Source organism: Pseudophryne corroboree, chromosome 6 (assembly GCF_028390025.1).
Source record: "Pseudophryne corroboree isolate aPseCor3 chromosome 6, aPseCor3.hap2, whole genome shotgun sequence".
Classification (NCBI taxonomy): Eukaryota; Metazoa; Chordata; class Amphibia; order Anura; family Myobatrachidae; genus Pseudophryne; species Pseudophryne corroboree.
The window spans coordinates 603,654,983-603,670,898 of NC_086449.1; the positions used below are offsets into that span (position 1 = coordinate 603,654,983).

At 46.8% G+C, this 15,916-nt stretch overlaps 1 protein-coding gene across 2 annotated transcripts in view; it reads right to left on the minus strand.

Moving 5' to 3' along the window:
- Nucleotides 1–14,212, minus strand: part of JAKMIP2 (janus kinase and microtubule interacting protein 2) — a 241,153-nt gene extending 226,941 nt beyond the window's left edge. For both annotated transcript variants that reach the window (XM_063928047.1, XM_063928046.1), the window contains exon 1: nucleotides 14,065–14,212. The gene's annotated coding sequence lies outside the window, so the exon portion shown is untranslated. The remainder of the gene's footprint in view (nucleotides 1–14,064) is intronic.
- Between the last annotated feature and the right edge of the window lie 1,704 nt (nucleotides 14,213–15,916).

The window sequence follows — 15,916 nt, forward strand, 5'->3', positions numbered from 1 at the left end:
GGTCAGCGCGGTCCATGTGAGGAGGAAGGGGGGAAACGCGCTGATCACCCAATCAAATGCATTGGTGATCAGTGCCTGCATGTGGAGACATGGTGTGGTCAGAGGTAAAGGTCCAAATACCCAATGTAGATTCAGGATGGTCTCTGGCAGTGCTCAGCGATGATATATTGCCCTCACACACCTCATCTTTCTCCCCAATGCAGCTGCAGAGCAATGAGAAAAATGGCAGGGGGAGCAATTGGAAGCGCTGCCACTCAGGACCCACAACCAACAGCATCTCCTGTATACATGCTGCACTCCCAGTGATGTGGTCTTTCTCCCATAGTGTCACAATCTCTGCAGTCCTGCTCTGCCCACTCTTTCTATGTTAAATGTCTGCATAGGTCTCTACCTTCTCCCAAGCTAATGTCCGTCCGTTCCAAGGACACAATGTGTCTCACTATCCCCACCTCCAGAACGCAGTGTGTGTGTCACTATGTCTTCAGCCCTTCTCGGAGTTTGGCCCCGTCCTCACCTAGGGGTGCCACGAAAAAGTCTGAGACACTAAAGGGTGCCCTGAACCAAAAAAGTTTGGGAACCACTGGTCTGAACTAATGGAAGGTACATGAGTTGTGGGATACACGTATGCAGGGGCGGATTGGGATCGAACACCAGCCCGGGAAATTTATGAAAGCAGCCCTAATGGGGGCAGAGTCTGTTATGGAGGAGGGGTCCGTCAAGAGGGAGGGGTCCCTCCTCAGAGGTTCTGATTCTGAGATAGACACAGTTGGGGCTTTCTTTGCTTTACACTATGCTAATGTTTACCTGCGACTTTATGCATATGCTGCTACAATGCCGTTCCCTGATGCACATCTGTACGTCTGAATATACAAGGACTGATATGCCCACTTTCAGTGTCTACTGACACTGCAGTCATGCCTTTAGTCTACTTCTGATGTTATTGATTTTTCATTCTACAAACCCCTTTCTTTAACCTTATATGTTTCAAAGTAAAAGGAGGGGGAGCACACACTACATACAGCACAGTACAGGGAGGAGGAGCACACACTACACACAGAACAGTACAGGGAGGGAGCACAGTGCAGTGGAATCTGTCCCAGTGGCCAATCCGCCCCTGATTACATACATAGCTACCACATTATTATACAAATAGCACCACTTTATACGTTCAGCACTGCATTACATGTATAGCACTACACTACACACAGGGCCGGTGCAAGGTTTTTTGGCACCCTAGGCAAAAGTTCAGCCTACAGCCCCCCCCTCTATCAGTAAAAATTAGTTCTAATAAAGACATGAAGTGTGAGGTGTGATCTAGAGGCTGTGTAAATAGCAGAAAAAGAAAAACTAGATATTTACAGTATTACATAAATGACATGTTAAATTGAACCCAGTCCCAAAACCAGGTAAGGTACAGTATAATACAGTACCACAATCTGTTGTTTTATATTATAGATAGGCACTATATCTCATTGTTAATAATTCTGTGGGGTGAAAAGCCTGCACTTGTTAATAGGGCTCCTCATAGGGGATGCAGTTAAGTTGGCGACGGTCAGGATTCCGACGCTGGGATCCCGACCACTGACACTTCTAACAGCCGGAATACCAGCTAACGGGCTATTCCCACTTGTTGGTGTCCACAACACCCATAGAGTGGGAATAGAACCTGTGGCAAGCGCAGCATGCCACCGAGGCTGAAGCATGGCGAGTGCATCGAGCCCGTAAGCTGATTCTTTGCACTCACCCTGCTGCTGGCATACTGACGGTCGGGATGCTGTTGTCGGTATACTGACGGACGGCATCCCGGCCGACCGTATATTATACTGAACCCCCTCATAGGGCCGCAGAAACTGAACGCTATGTGTCTGCGATAGGGGAATACAGTGCGTCCACATATACACACATATTACATGCAGATATACACACACTCACATATACACATACATATCACCCACACATACAGCATGCACATAGATACACACACACACATACAGCATGCATATATACACACATACAACATACGCGCACACACACACACACACACACACACACACACACACACACACACACACACACACACACACACACACACACATAGATATATACACAGGCACAGCATGCACACAAATATCACACACATATAGAATGCACACACACACACATATATATATATATATTTATATACACAGCATGCATTGCACATATACACACACATACTGCGCTCCTGTCCACACTCTGGCCACTTGTGTCTCTGCTCTTACCAGCCGTGTGCACCGCTGTTGTGACACAGGGTCTACGGGTTAACATGGCAAGCAGGGTGCATTGACCTGATCTCCAGGATTCGGGCTGCTGATCCACCACTGCTCCCTGCATCCTCTGCTCCCTGGCATCTCCCGAGCCCATCACTTACCCGCACAGCTGCAGCATTCACGGCTCTGCCCCTGCCGCCTCCACCGTTCCTCAGCGTCTCCATACTGAGAAGCAGCCACTGAGTCACTACCGCACACAGCCGCAGCAGCATGCTTGGCTGGGCTCCGCTGCTTCTTCCGCTCCATCAGGATAAACTGCACCCGCGCCCTCTCCCCCCCCCCCCCGCATCCCCCGAGCCTGTCACTTCCACACACAACATGCTGTTCGGCTCCGTCGCCGCCTCCACCGATCCCAGTCAAGCGGCAGAACAGCGGCTATTCTGCTGTTTGACTGGAATCGGAGGAGGGCGGCGACAGCGGAGCCGAACATGCAGCTGTGTGTGGAAGTGACAGGCTCGGGGGATGCGGTGGGGGGATTGCCTGGGACACATAATCTGTGGGCGCATCCTCCAGGGGCAGTTGATTAAAAAAAAAAAGTAAGTTTAATGGAAGCTGCCTAAAGCTGCCTGATGGTGGCACCGGCCCTGACTACACATACAGCACTTATTTACACAAATAACACCACATACAGTAACACGAATAGCACCGCATTATACATACAGCACCTCACTACATGTATAGCACATCATTATATGTATAGCACCACACTACACGTATAGCAGCGCATTATAGAAATAACACCACATAACACAAATAGCACCACATTACACGTACAGCACCAAATTATACAAATAACATGAATAGCACCATATTACACGTATAGCACCGCATTATACAAATAGCACCACATTACATATGTAGCCACTGCATTACATAAATAGGGATTTTTGTTACTTACCGTAAAATCTCTTTCTCTGATTCCATCTGGAGGACGCTGCGCTGTTACTTGTGGGTTAGAGTGTGTGGATGGGAGTTTGGCACAGAACCTATCAAAACTAACTCCTCCCCCCTCTAACCCCTCCCATCTCCAGCCTACCACTAGATCACCTCAGTTAACGTTTAGCAAAGACGGAGGAGACAGAATAGAACATGACCAAGAAACTAGACAAAAGTACGGGAGGGATCGCAGCGTCCCCCAGATGGAATCAGAGAAAGAGATTTTACGTAAGTAACAAAAATCCCTATTTCTCTTTCATCCATCTGGGGGACGCTGCGCTGTTACTTGTGGGATTTCCCAAAGCAAGCTAATTAGAGGAGCCGTCTGTAAAATCTGACGCCCAACAGAGGCAGACTCCAAACCAAAAGTATGGAAACGGTAGAACTTTGTGAAGGTATGCACGGAAGACCAGGTTGCCGCTCGACATAACTGCTCGACAAATACTCCACCGCGCACAGCCCAAGAGGCCCCAACAGCTCTAGTCGAATGAGCCCTCAAATAATCAGGAACAGGTAACACCAAGGAAACATAAGCTTGCCTAATAGCAGAAGTAACCAAGCGCGCCACTGTATTTTTAGAGGCCGGCCAGCCACGCTTGGGCGCAGCAAACAAAATCAATAATGTATCCGTACGTCGAATAGATTCTGTACGGGACAAATAAATGCGTAATGCTCTAACAACATCCAATCAGGCCAAATGGCAATCCCCTCCAGAAGAGTCTGGGACAAACGCCGGAAGAACAATGTCCTAAATCATATGGAAACTGAAGCCGACACAACTTTAGGCAAAAAGGAAGGCTTCGTACGTAAAACAACTCGATTGTCGTGAAAAACCAACAAAGGTGGTCTACAAGAAAGCGCCGCTAACTCTGAAACACGCCTAGCCGAAGCAATGGCCAAGAGAAAAAACACTTTTAGAGTAAGAAAGCGTAACTCAACAGAATTTAATGGTTCAAACGGAGGCTTCTGGAGAGCCTGAAGAACCAGATTTAAATCCCACGGTGGATCCGGAGGTACAAAAGGAGGTTGAATCCTGAGTACACCCTGAAGGAAAGTCTGAACTTCCGGAATGACAGCCAATCTTTTTTGAAATTTTATGAAAGTAGCCGCCCATGCCTGCAGATTGTGGCAGTCCTACCTTGACAGATTTTTGCCTCCTCGGATCTGAGCCCGAAACGAGCAAGCCCCAGTGACATAAGTATGGTGACTCCCCAGAGGCGAAATGGAGTGGGTAAAATGCATAACTGTTTAACCCCACTCCTGTTATACTTGTCACCTGTAAACAGGGACTAAGTATAGCTGAAAAACCTAAAACAAATAAATAAAACCTAACTAAAATCTATAGATAAGGAAATCTGTGCCCGTACTCCTCAGGCACAAAACTAAAACTGAGGTGATCTAGTGGTAGGCTGGAGATGGGAGGGGTTAGAGGGGGGAGGAGTTAGTTTTGATAGGTTCTGTGCCAAACTCCCATCCACCACACACTCTAACCCACAAGTAACAGCGCAGCGTCCCCCAGATGAATGAAAGAGAAATAGGCCCATCATCATGGACAGACATTGGGCAGCTATAGGGCTGAAGGACTTTGCATTAGAGATTGTCCCAGGGCTGGCTGTGAGTGCAGCCTGATCAGCTGACATCCTGAGAACAAGATACATCCTGCTCCTGTCCAGTCCCCAAACCATACACTGTGACCGGGGACGCCCTAACTCTTACACCATCATGGTAATGCAAAGAATGTAATTAAAAATAACCTCTCTGCCGGGTCCCCTTCAGTGCTCAGATGCCGCTCTGGCCAGTCCAGTGAGAGTGCGGGAGCTAAGGTGGCGGCGGGTATAGAAAACCCGGCTCCGACCATCGCTATGCTGCTGCTCCCAGGCCGGGCTCATTGAAGGGACCTTTGGCCGGGGCCAGAGAGAGGATATTGCTGGGCTGGTTAACGTTCTTCAGGTCCCCCGTTGATAGAACAGCTTCACCACTTTTCACGGCTAGCGGCACCCAGAATTCCTTTCTAACTTAACTTCCGGATTGCGTTCCAGTTAACCGCAAGTACTGGAAGCAGTGTGAGCCAGCCCAGCCTAAGTGTGAAACAGCCTGGCTGAGGGGGATAAGGGACCAGCCCATCGGAATCTGTCATGGTGTCCTGGTGGGCCAATCCGCCTCTGCACGTATGTTATGATGATGACTACTGGTCAGCATTAAGTTAACTTGGATATTTTAGGGTTAAAAGAAACTTTTTTTTTTTTTTTTTTGCGCAGTAAACCTTAAACCAGCAGCCCGCACACCCACACAGTGAAGACAACATCTACTTCAAAATATATAGATTATTTGATTGAGGTTGTGGGTAGGCATGGCACTGCAGTTGTATAAAAATGTTTCCTTTTGTAACATCCATAAATATTTTATGTCCTTATACTTCCCTCATATTTAGATATTCATAAAAATAAATTTTTATTCAAATAATCCGGGTGATATTAAGGTTCTAAAACATGATTTGGATTAATCCTTTTTTCAAGTCTAGCATTAAGATAAGGCTCAGCACAATATGGGTAAACAAATAGAAAGAAATACAATAACAGGGGAGTAGATAAACTATGGAGAGGCAAAGCACTGCTGGGGCCCATACTGTACATTGGGGGTCATTCCGAGTTGATTGCTCGCTAGCAGTTTTTAGCAGCCGTGCAAACGCTATGCTGCCGCCCACTGGGAGTGTATTTTAGCTTAGCAGAAGTGCGAACGGTTCTATCGCAGAGCAGCTACAAATTTATTTTGTGCAGTTTCAGAGTAGCACAAAACCTACTCAGCGTTTGCGATCACTTCAGACCATTCTGTTCCGGATTTGACATCACAAACATGCCCTGCGTTCGCCCAGCCACGCCTGCATTTTTCCAGACATGCCTGCGTTTTTCCGTACACTACATGAAAACGGTCAGTTGACACCCAGAAACGCCCACTTCATGTCAATCACTCTGCGGCTGCCAGTGCGACTGAAATGCATCGCTAGACCCGGTGTAAAACTACATCGATCGTTGCGCGTGCGCATTGCGCCGCATACGCATGCGCAGAAATGCAGTTTTTTTGCATGATTGCTGCACAGCGAACAAATGCAGCTAGCGATCAACTCGGAATGACCCCCATTGTTATAAGATGTTAGGACAGCTCAGTATTGTGTGCAAGAAGAAATGAATTAGGATATTGGAAGTACACAAAATGTTTTTTTGGACAATGCCCTGAACTGAGATATCCTATAATTGCCAATTGTCCCTGATTACAGTTTTTACCCCAGAGTTCTAATTCTTTACTTTTTTAATACTAGTAATGATATGCAGACTACTTTGTTCAAGGAAGGGAATATTAAGAATTACTGTATGTTTATGTCATTCCTCTGCTGCAGTGCATCATGAGGGCTTGGGGGCAGAGCGGCAGAGCCTATGTGCCCATTACTGAGCAGCGACAGTGCAAAACAAAAAACAGAACCATTGTGTGTGTAAGAGAGAAAGACAGAGCCAGGGCATTAGAGGGCAGAAACATACTGTTGGTAAATGTGTAGCTGTGTGTGGAGGGAGAGATTGTTTTCTAAGCTTCACTTTTGCACATCAGATATTTTCTCCGTAGCAAGAGTAGAGTCGGCTCTTAGAGGATGCTGTTACTGACTGGGACACTAGGCCTGAGGAAAGTATGTAGGTTTGTTGCACTGCCTGGAGTGGGGGTGGAGGGGAGAGGGAGCGTTGTGAGCTGGGCAGTGAATGCTGTGAAGGGGTCAGTGAAGGTATGAGTGAGCTGGGAGCAGTGGTGCCGAGAGGGAAGGGGGGGGGGGGGTTGAGTACTTATTACCCAGGCCTGGACTTGTTGGAGGGGCCTGGTGCTGGCCCTGGTCCACGCTTCCACCGCCTTCTTACCTGCCAACCAAAATAAACATTTGGGGCGGCATTAGAGTGGGGCATGAATGGGCCCTAAAATGTTTTATTTAATTATACCCCACTGTGTTCACCACACTACACTTCTTCATCCTCTTGAACTTCTGTTTTCAAATCTTTGTTGCCAGGCTCAAATAAGCTAAGTAGTAAAATATTTTAAAACAGCAGTTCAGAGGGGAGGCGGTCAAGATCCCACCGGACGGAATCCCGGCGGTCGAAATACCGACGACGGAATCCCGACCGGCACAATCCCGACATATTCTCCCTCCGTGGGTGTCCAAGACACCCATAGAGGGAGAATATAATAGTGTGCCGAGTGTAGCGAGCGAAGCGAGCCTGCAAGGGGCTGCGTTCCGCTCGCCACCCGTCGGGATTCCGGCGTCTGTATTTCGACCGCCGGGATCCCGTCCAGCGGGATTTAGTACTGATCCCGTTCAGAGAAAGCAGTGGCACATCGCTTGTGTGCTGCAGTAGTGTCCATGTGACTTAAAAGTACCAAGGGCAAAAAAACTTTTACTAATGTTTAAGAGGCCCAATTTCTTATTGTGGCACTACAATGGCTAACACCATCTGAAGAAGGCGCTTGCTGCAGGGGCCAAGTCAATTTGTGAGGTGGCAGTAAGTACTGTGAGGAGGGCAGTAAGTGCTGTGAATGGACAGTGAATGCTAGGGAGGGAGACTGTGAATACTATGAGGGGGCTGAAAATGCTGTGGGGGGCAGTGAGCAATGTGAAGAGGGTAGTGAGTGCCATTAGGGGGGAAGTGTGTGATCAGCGGCATTTCTAGAGAGGAGGGGAGGCGTGTGTAGACTCCGTGTGTTGGCCCCCTCGTCTCCTGCAGCCGTCACCGCCGCTGCTAGCGCACTGAGTGCTAGAGACTCTGGCACACTGGCACAGTGCCAGTGTCTACAGCGCATGCGCAGGACTCTGAAAAAATGGCCGGCACGTCATTTTTTTCAGAGTCCTGCGCACGCGCTGTAGACTCTGGCACTGTGCCAGAGTCTCTAGCGCTCAGTGCACTAGCAGCGGTGGTGACGGCTACAGGAGAGGAGGGGGCCCACACACAGTCACCGATGGACGCCGGAAAGGTAAGTATAGAAGAAATGGGTGCAGTGTGTGCGGTGTGGGTTCCCTCTGGACCCAGGGGCCCGTGTGCACTGCACACACTGCACCCATTATAGATACGCCAGTGTGTGTGATGTGAGGGGGCTGAAATGCTGTTAGGCAGGGCAGTGAGTGCTGTGAGGATGGCACTGAGTGCTGGGTGGGGCAGTATGTGCTGTGAGCAGGCTAAAACGCTGTGAGGTGAAGCAGTGAGTGCTGTGAGGATGGCACTGAGTGCTGGGGGGAGCAGTATGTGCTGTGAGGAGGGCACTGAGTGCTGGGGGGAGCAGTATGTGCTGTGAGGAGGGCAGAATGTGCTGTGATCAGCAGTATACGTTGTAAGGGGGCAATATTTGTACTGAGGGGGGTAATATGTCCTGTGAACGGGTCAGTGAGTACTGTGAAAGGCAGTATACGTTGTAAGGCAGTATATGCTATGGGGGGCAGTTTGTGAGGTGGCAAGGAGGTGAGTAACTTCTGTGAGGGGGGTCAGTAAATACTGTGAGAGGGGCAGTGAGGGGGTCAGTGAGTGAGCTGCGAGGGGGCCAGTGTGATATGAAAGGAGCTGGCAGTGAGTGAGCTATGGAGGGGGTAATGAGAGAGAGCTACAGTATGGAGGGGGAAATCAGAGATAAAATAGACATCATGGAGCGAGGTGGTAGTAATGGAGCTATGGAGGGGGAAACAGATATGGGCAGTGGGAGACACATGAACGGGCAGTGAGAGATAATGAGCGAGGGGCCTATTTGACAAATAGCCTGAATGCACTTTAAAAAGAAGGGTTATTTGGCTGGAGTATTTATAGCTAGAGAAACACAGTTATAGAAAACCGCATTACTAGTGAATAGCCCTCAATTTCCTGGATACAATGAGGTTTGCTACATGTGAATCTTCCCAGGAGTGCTGACATTTCTAACGGTCTGCCAGACACACTACAGCACTTCTGTTTTCTGTCTACTTTAGGTGTTTCAGCTGAGACACTGGATACAGAGATCATTTATGTGCAATTACAAAGAAGTGATGATATCATATTTGTGATACATAAACAAGTAAATCCGAAAAAAAAGAATACAGACCAGACCAGACCAGTTTAGGTAGGCTTAAAAATGAAAGAGTAGATGGGTAAAAAGTAACAACAACTCTGTGTTGATGATGTGCACAACGATCTCTGGAGACCATGTGACGGGGCAAAGGTGTCAAGTGATTATAATTTCTCCAATATATATTAAAAAGTTCAGATTTCTCCAGCAGTGCCTTCAGCTTCTCATAATAACCCTGCTACAATACTTAGCGAAGTTAGCTTTTGTTTGCTGCTTTAGTTACACATGGGGGGTCATTCCGAGTTGTTCGCTCGTTATTTTTTTTCGCAACAGAGCGATTAGTCGCTAATGCGCATGCGCAATGTCCGCAGTGCGACTGCGCCAAGTAAATTTGCTATGCAGTTAGGTATTTTACTCACGGCATTACAAGGTTTTTTCTTCGTTCTGGTGTTCGTAATGTGATTGACAGGAAGTGGGTGTTTCTGGGCGGAAACTGGACGTTTTATGGGTGTGTGTGAAAAAACGCTACAGTTTCTGGGAAAAACGCGGGAGTGGCTGGAGAAACGGAGGAGTGTCTGGGCGAACGCTGGGTGTGTTTGTGACGTCAAACCAGGAACGAAACTGACTGAACTGATCGCAGCTACTCAGAAACTGCTAAGAAGTGTCTATTCTCAATTCTGCTAATCTTTCGTTCGCAATTTTGATAAGCTAAGATTCACTCCCAGTAGGCGGCGGCTTAGCGTGTGCAAAGCTGCTAAAAGCAGCTTGCGAGCGAACAACTCGGAATGAGGGCCATAGAACCATCTGAGGATGGCGCTATTGTTACTTACATGTTCCAGCCACAACCACCAGATATCCTTGTGCACATGCAGTTGGAATGACCCAGTTAACTAAGAATGAGATCTAATGGTTATTCAAGATTTATCATATATGCACACTGCTGCCACCCAGTAGCCATTACATAATACATCACTAGGGGGTTGTGAAACAGACAGGGCAGAGATTGCTAGAGGGGTGAGTTACCATAACACCTCTCTGGTGACCAGGGACGGACTGGAGACGCTTCTAGGCCCTGGTATTCGTGTGCACGTGAGAGGTGAAAGGTGTTCGCGGACACTGCTCATGAGAGGCGTGTCGCAAGTCATGGGGGTGTGGAGTCCCGGCACACTGCCATATTTCCTTGAAACAGGCACTTTGGGAGGAGGAGGAGGAGGAGGGGGGGCGCGAGCAAACAGAGAGCCGGAAGCGGTGTTGTGTGTGGCCATCCTGGCTTTCTGTGTGACCAGACCAGCAGATCAGACCATCGCAGATCATCGGCCCTTCTGTCATTTGCCAGAAGTGCCAGATGGGCAGGCCGGCCCTGCTGGTGACTCTCTTTTTAATATATTGTTGGGCTAATACATCCTGCACAATGCAGTATATCTTTTAGCACAGAGAAAATGTGATAATAACACATCTCACCCTTAGGCGAAGATGTTTGAAATCCTGGAGAGAGATTATGGGCGAGATGTACCAAGCATGAAAAGGCGGCCTAAACTCCGGAAGTGCAATTTTATGAGCTTTGGCCACATTTCCTTATGTACCGAGCTATGGAAGGTGATAGATCTTTATGTGGTCTGACTTTTGAGAGGGATCCAATGGGAACCTTTCCAGCAACCCCCATGGTGGCACATGTCATTCTGAGTGTGCACAGAAGGACTCCAGTGCATTAAACGTGTAAGTCCTATCACAAAGGACAGCTCTTATTAGGAGAACTGTCCTTTGCAATTTTAATTGCATTTCTAGGTACATACCAGCGTTATTAGCATCAATATGTACCTGATAATTGGCGAGATGTATCACACCATGGATGCAATGCGTAGTACATCTCGCCTTAAGTGTATAAGTTACCCATACCAACCAATCAACTTCTAACTGTCATTTTACAGGCCGTGCTAGACAAATGATAGCTAAAAACTGATCGGTTGGTATAAGCAACTTTTCCACTTTCTCTCCACTATTTAATAAATCTCCCCCTTAAAGTACCAGCCAATCAGCTTCCAACTGCCATGTAACAGGCTGTGTTTGAAAAATGACAGTTAGGAGCTGGTTGGCTGGTACTTTACCTCTGTCCACTTTATCTCCTTCCAAGGCTTAGTAAATAGGCCCCTTAGTCTCAGACAGTGTGTCAGACTACAGGACCATGGCCCTCATTCCGAGTTGTTCGCTCTGTATTTTTCATCGCATCGCAGTGAAAATCCGCTTAGTACGCATGCGCAATGTTCGCACTGCGACTGCGCCAAGTAACTTTACTATGAAGAAAGTAATTTTACTCACGGCTTTTTCTTCGCTCCGGCGATCGTAATGTGATTGACAGGAAATGGGTGTTACTGGGCGGAAACACGGCGTTTCAGGGGCGTGTGGCTGAAAACGCTACCGTTTCCGGAAAAAACGCAGGAGTGGCCGGGGAAACGGTGGGAGTGCCTGGGCGAACGCTGGGTGTGTTTGTGACGTCAACCAGGAACGACAAGCACTGAAATGATCGCACAGGCAGAGTAAGTCTGGAGCTACTCTGAAACTGCTAAGTAGTTAGTAATCGCAATATTGCGAATACATCGGTCGCAATTTTAAGAAGCTAAGATTCACTCCCAGTAGGCGGCGGCTTAGCGTGTGTAACTCTGCTAAATTCGCCTTGCGACCGATCAACTCGGAATGAGGGCCCATGTGTATAGGCCGGTGTATAACATGCATGTACTGTGCATATGCCATTACAGTGGGACTATTCATTCCATAATGGAGTAAACAACGCACTGCCTATAGGTGCTGTATAGAAAGATATTGTGCAGAGAATTGTATACCGTGCTGAGACGGTGCAGGGCACAAAGCAAATCACACAAGAGATTGGGAAAAAAACATATCTGGATAAATATGAACACCAGAAAAATAGGGATAACTAATGCCAGGATCTACAATTAAAAATCATAACGAACATTTGATTTATCTGCATGGAAAAATACTGTAGGCCAGTAAATGAGAAAATTAATAGAAATAATGAATGTAAAACAATATGTCCCTATGTAAACGTCTAAAAGCACGGTGTGTTCTCCAGATTCACTGCACAGTGCAAGTCAGTATTTACTGCACAAATCAATACGTTACAGGAAAAGCACATGACAAATAAAAAGAGCACTGCTGCCACAAAAATATCACTGTAACCAGTGTTTTCTATCAGTGCCATGAAACACACTTTTCCCCTAATTCAAATATCACTGGAGACAATAAAAATTATACCATAGTAAGTAGTAACCCACGAAAAGGAACAAATATCAAATGGAAAAGTACAGCCTCCTTTAGGACCAACCCTTCAGTCACAGTTGCTGATCTTCTCCAAAGATGCTTGCTCAGTTTAGTTTCATTTCTGGCCTAAGGAAATCACAACAGTGATGGGACAGGAAAACATCTTTATTGCATGTCTGAATTTTGTGAAGAAAGTTTAAATTGCTAGATGTGTGTTGGCTTCTCTCCTAATGTGCAACATGAAGGTGTATAGTAGTATAGGACAAGGCCAAAGGACCAACAGCTTTAACCTAGTCCAAAATATTAGTTTGTGGGGTCCCTCAGCATAGAACACTACTAAAAATATTCCTTCTTTATCCCCCTAAACTCAGTGGTCCTCAAACTCGGTCCTCAGGACCCCACACATTTCACATTTTCTATGTCACCCAACCGGTGCACTGGGTCAAAAGGTGCACTGTGTATCACCAACTGTCATATTCTGAAAATCCCCAGGTGACCTGGAAAACATGAACTGTGTGGGGTCCTGAGGATCGAGTTTGAGAACCTGTGCTCTAACTCATGTAAATAATTCCGTCATGCCAATGAAAGCTCATTGTCTACACTTCAGTTCTAAAGTAGGTCCATTCCTTTGCCTCCACACTTGGCAAGGTATGCCCATGAACTGCCTAAATCTTGCCATTGTCCACTACCAACTCCAGTGCCCCCAAAAACACCACCTGGTTGGCTCACAGATGCACACACATCCTTGTAAACCTATAGGAACACAAAGTCCAAAAGAGCTTTTCCAATGTGGATCTACGCTTTTGTGTTTCTTAAATGACCTTTTCCCATTGTGATTGTTTGGTAAATGGCTGCAGTTGTAGCAGGACCGAAGACGCATGACTTAAATATCTCAGCACACTCTAGGCTCTCTATAGCTCAGTAAATATACAGATCACACTGAAATGACGGCAGATAACCTCTCTCTTCACTGTAATCCACATGCACACTGTCATTCATTCTTTTGCTAATATGTTACCAGAGCTTCTGTCACTGCAGCCATTTTAAACCTTATCATTTTTTCAACTCAGCTCTTTTCTTATATTTTTTTGTACAAGGCAGAGGTGTTTGCCAATAAAATATAAATACATAGCGTTGCACATGACCAGAAAATAAATAGATTCCAACTCCCCCGAGATGCTGTGTCTTGCAGATGGGAGTGAAGGTGAGGCCCAGCCCGAATACTACAATTTCTGGAACCATTTGCAATTAAATAAATGGAAGCAAATGTACAAAGCAGATAATACAGTTTTATCAGATGGTCTAACAAAATACATTTAGCCATTTAAAATGAATCCTCCAAATACATGATGCTATGTTAACCTGTCGTTATAAACAAGCCTCTCCATCATTAGATGACTATAGCACAGATCTCCTCTGCAATGATGACAATGAGAAAGGCCTTCTTACACCCAAATGAAGAATACAGCCGGAAAGCACTCACCATGTTGAGGTCTGGCAGAGATGAAATCTGAGCAGTCTGAATGCTGATTCCATTTTGCTGCTGCTGCTGCTGCAGACTGTATGAGGCGCACATCAGCAGCTGCGACTGGGCTGATGCTGAGGATGGCAGGCTGCTACCCCTCCCTCCTCCTTCTAGGGAGGCAGAACAGCAATGAGCTCATGAAGCCTGTAACTGCAAGCTCCCTCCCTCAGTTCCTATGGAAACTAGGCTGCCATCACAATGGAAGGTTGCTGTGTAGGTGATCAGACTCTCATTCAGAGCTGTTGTCAGTGTAGTCCTGAGCTTTCCAAATACTACAAGGGGAGAACACATGTGTCTGTTGTATTGTCATGTATGATACATTGTTTCTGCTGATATCCCAGAAATTCAGGGTGTTCAAAAAAAATGATGTAGATAGCAGTGTCACCTTCAGGTGAGTATTGCTGCATAGCAAAGAGGTGATCCTGAATACCATGACATTGCAGGAGTATACTACATGTAAATAATGCGTCCCACCATGTACAGTATGCAATATGAGCCTGATTCAGACCTGATCGCTGCTGTGCGTTTTCGCCCAGCGGGCGATCAGGTAATAACTGCGCATGTGCATGCACCGCAATGCGCATGCGCGTCGGACAACAACAACGGACATTGCCGGTCAGCGACAGGATAGTGCAAAAATTTCATTTGCACGGGGCATCCGCTAGGTGACTGACAGGAAGCATGTGGGTGGTAACTGACCATTTATTGGGAGTGTCAGGAAAAACGCAGGCGTGCCCAAGCGTTTTCAGGGAGGGTGTCTGACATCAGCTCCGTCCCTGATCAGCTGTTCTCATTGCACTGTAGGAGTAAGTCCTGGGCTGCGCAGAGACTGCACACAGTGGATTTTTGCAGCTCGGCGTACACATGCGATCGCACACTTGCACAGTGAATTTACACTTTCCCTGGGGCCGGTGACTATCTGAACGCAGGACAGCAAAGTTAGCAGCCCAGAGATCAGGTCAGAATCACCCCCTGTGTCTGTGTGTACTAGTGCACAAGTCATGCAGGCAGCTAGGCATCACATTGCACTTTCTGTTTCAGTTTGGTATGGAGTAGTCCATGCAACAACAAGAAAAGCCTGATGAAATGAAAAAGGATAGTATGGAGAGGTAGGGGGTGTCTAAAATGAAATAGTTGGGGGATATTTATAAAAACAAATGAACAGGTATAATCAAGCCTCTCTGACCTCGCTTGTTACTGGATTGTGATCCAGCGCTTCCTCCACCATTGTGCATTTATGCATTTCTTTTCTATAGTTTGATCATTTTTATAGTCTATTGTTTCATCTGTAAAAAAAAAATATATCCTTTAGCAACCAGTTCAGTGTTTGCTTTCATTTTGGAAACTGTACTGGTTTAGCACAGAATCTAATTGGTTGCTATGGGTTATAAAGTTTTTTGCACTACTACCTGGGTATCAGTTTTGCCAAAGTTGCCTGTTGTATCTACTATGTAGAGTATGCGGACGGTATCTGAATCCTGGCTGTCAGGATCCAAACAGTCAGAATACTGACAGCAGTATCCCGCCGTTCAGGATCTCGACAGATCCCAGTAAGTATTCTAACCCTAACCCACCCCTCCCGCAGCCAAACCCTAGCCATCCCCTCTTGCAGCCTACCGCAGTCCAACCCCCCCCCCCCCCTCCCAGTGCCTAACCCCAACCCTAAACCTAACCCTAGTACTTACAGTCAGGGATCCCATCTGCCCTAATCCTACGACATCCCCTATGTACAATAGACTGAATAGAATAGAGCAAAACTACATGAAAACTGTAGTGTGACAAAACATTAACTAAAGGTGCATACACACTA